The sequence below is a fragment of the Pteropus alecto genome, unplaced genomic scaffold, assembly GCF_000325575.1.
Source record: "Pteropus alecto unplaced genomic scaffold, ASM32557v1 scaffold146, whole genome shotgun sequence".
Lineage (NCBI taxonomy): Eukaryota > Metazoa > Chordata > Mammalia > Chiroptera > Pteropodidae > Pteropus > Pteropus alecto.
This window is the reverse complement of record NW_006442107.1, coordinates 20,213,527-20,216,753: the sequence shown is the minus strand read 5'-3', so window position 1 is coordinate 20,216,753 and position 3,227 is coordinate 20,213,527. Positions and strand designations below refer to the sequence as shown.

The following is a 3,227-nucleotide window of genomic DNA, read 5'->3' as shown; positions in this document are numbered from 1 at the left end:
GTCTATGGCCATCCTACCCTGAACAAGCCTGATCCTGTCTGATCTCGGAAGCTAAGCAGAGTCGGGCCTGCTTAATATTTGGATGGGAGACCACCTAAGAAGACCAGGTACTGTAGGCATAGAAAATAAAAAAATGAGGAATGGTAAACTGACAAGGTCCTTAATAAATAACAATAAAAAATTTATGCTGAGACATAACTATATTCTCCTTTGGCAAGCAAGTAGAGCAGAACTTGTTCCTTCACTGGCTTTTTCTCTTGGGTGTTCTGGAAGCCAGTTTTTCCTTACTCTTGTTTTTCTCCCCTCTGTTTCAACATAGTTTTCTTCCTCCTGCCAGCCTCCCCACCTCATAAACACTACACACAAGTACTCGCACAGTGAACAAATGCTCACAAACACTGAGTGGAATGTGAGTAGATAAAAAAACAATAGGTTTATAAGAAGAGCATGAAACTAAAAACGAAAATAAATCTATGTTCCAATTGAGCTTATTGAATGCTAGCAACAGAAACCTATTCAAATTAGCTCTCATAAAAAGTATCAGGAGGGCCTTCTTGTAGTTTCAGAAAGTAAAGAAATGCAAACAAAAACCCCCACAAAAGTTAAAGTGGCACAAGAGCCAACTGAAGAACTAACATTCCAGAGATAAAAAGAGAAAATTTTGAAGAATAGGATAAATAGCATAGTATTGATTATAACCTAAAACATAAAATAAATATCCATGACTCTCTATATATATCCATTATGTGGGTATAAATAAATGATCGTATGACTAAATACTTGGAATAGAATAGACAAGTCTGACATGCAGGAGAATTCCAAGTAACATAGGCAGATATTCTGTTCTCCAAGAGAGGGGGCATAACTCCCCACTCCTTAGTTGGAGGCTGCACATGGTGATTTAGTTCTAAAGAGTACAGTATGAAAAAGGCAGAAAAAAAGTAAATTTACAGTGGAGAAGCCTGACAAACCCAGGTGATCAAGGTGAACATCACCAGTAATGAGTCACGTGGATAGCATGTACCTTTGATCTTATGTGATGAGAATGGCACTTTATCTCCATGATCTTCCTCTCAAAAACATTTGACCTTAATGTAATTATTAAAAAATCGGACATATTCTGATTAGGACACATTTTATAAAATACTTAACCAGTACTCCTCAAAATTGTTGAAGTCATCTGAAACAAGAAAAATGAGAAACTATCACAGCCATGTAGAGCCTAAGGAGACATGAAAATCAAAAGTAACGTGATGTCCTAGATGGGATCCTGGAACAGAAAATAAGACATTAGGTTGAAAACTAAGAAAACCTGAATAAAGTACAGACTTTAGTAGATAATACTGTATCAATACTGGTTCATTAATTGTAACAAATATATCACATTAATGTAAGAAGTTAATAATAGGGAAAATTGAGTGCAGGATTTATAGAAACCCTGTGTACTATCTTAACAATTTTTAAAGTTTATTTAAAAAAGAAGTAGAGGGGTTGAAGTCTAGCTGGTTATTGAAAGTGAAAGGGAATCTCAGAGTCTGCAGTAGGACTCTTGGCCGTGCCCATGAAAACCAGAGCAGGATAAGAGAGGAATAAGGAACAAGTGACCCTTTCTGTCTTTGAATGGCTCCGAGGTCTCATATCTTTGCTTCCTTCGGCATATTGGCTTCTTTTTTGCAACCTGCTTCATCTAATGATGAACTAATTATGCCCATGGTCCACCATGGTTACCATCCTTAACCTCTTAGTCACTCTCTCAGCTTTAGCAAGCACCTCAGCTGCCTTAATTGAATTTCTTTCTTCAGATTAGACATAAAATCTGGTTAGTTGCCAGTCAGTTAGTTATCTGTCCTTGAAACAGATAAGAAGCCTTAATCTACACAGTCTTGTTAGCAGAAGCGGGTGAAGGGCCCTATGGTAGCTTCTGTAGAAACTTCGAGTGGAAGATTTTAAAATAAAGCTGGTGGGGAAAGGAGAGGATAGTGGAATAAGTTTGCACATGTGACAAAAGCATAATATAAGTACATATTTATACTATAAATTATAAAGCATAATTTAAGTATAAAGAAACAAAAGGAATCATCAGCTATGTATTGTCACAATACAGCAGTGTACTAAACACAAAATATCAATGTCATTAGATAGTAAGCATGGATTTAACTCAGAATTCAGCAGATATGAGCTGGGCTTGGCAGAGTTGGTCATGCAACCACAATCATCTGTGGGTTTTTGCCACAATAATGATGCTTAGTGGTTGGCTGGCTGTCAGCTGGGACAATAGGGACACCTGAGCCATGTGTCTCTCATTCTCTAGCAGGCTAGCCTAGACATGTTCTCAGAGCAGTCAGAGAAGCAAAAGAGATGAAAATGGACCACATTTTTACAAGCCTCTACTTGTATCACAACTGTGATTATGCAGTGGCGAAATCAAATCACATGGTCCAAGTTAGAATCAAGGGTCAGGGAAACAGACTCTTTGAAGACTAAGGACTGATAAGCCACATTGCCAAGACTGCAGATATGGGGTAGGGTGTGGGGTGTGAAGGATTGGGATCATTAATGCAATCAATGTACCACATAAATAAAATAATCAGATGGTGGGATTAATTCGAGAAGCCCACCCAGAAGAAGGAAGTTTTGAATGAGTGTTTAAGCCTAATTATGGAAGAGCACATATAGATGTAGTCATCATTTGGTCTGATGTAAAGGTATTTCTACTTTTGCTATTACGGATAAAGGGATCAAAAAAGGACAGGATGTAGCAGCTTCTACGTCCTGGAGTGAAATTAAGATTCAGTTATTAACTTAGCTGCTCAGTAGCCCACAAGAAGGAATGTTGCATCCTTCCATTTGGCCTTATCTATTGTGACAAGGCTCCAGGGAGCTGATGCGCATGAAATTTATTTCATGTCTCATTCACAGAGTGCCTGAGTTTTGAAAATACCTTTATGATGTTTCAGGTTTCAGTTACCTAGTGAGTGATCTCACAAACTCACAGTCTTCAAAAGAAAGAACATTAACTTCTCTTCAGACGCTTGAGGTTCTTTGTTACAAAAACCCAGGAGGCATCGTTTCAGGAGAAACACACAGGAGCACATAGGGCACTTTGATAAAATGTCATGTATTGTAATGGCAATAGAAATATGTATTTTATGCAAACTCAGAGTCGAATAGATGGCACCAGATTTAGAAAAAATAGATTAAAACCATACTTATATGAACTACATTAA

At 37.7% G+C, this 3,227-nt stretch overlaps 1 pseudogene; it reads left to right on the top strand.

The window, feature by feature from the left end:
• LOC112469416 lies at positions 1 to 119 on the top strand (annotated as a pseudogene).
• The last annotated feature ends 3,108 nt before the right edge of the window (positions 120 to 3,227 follow it).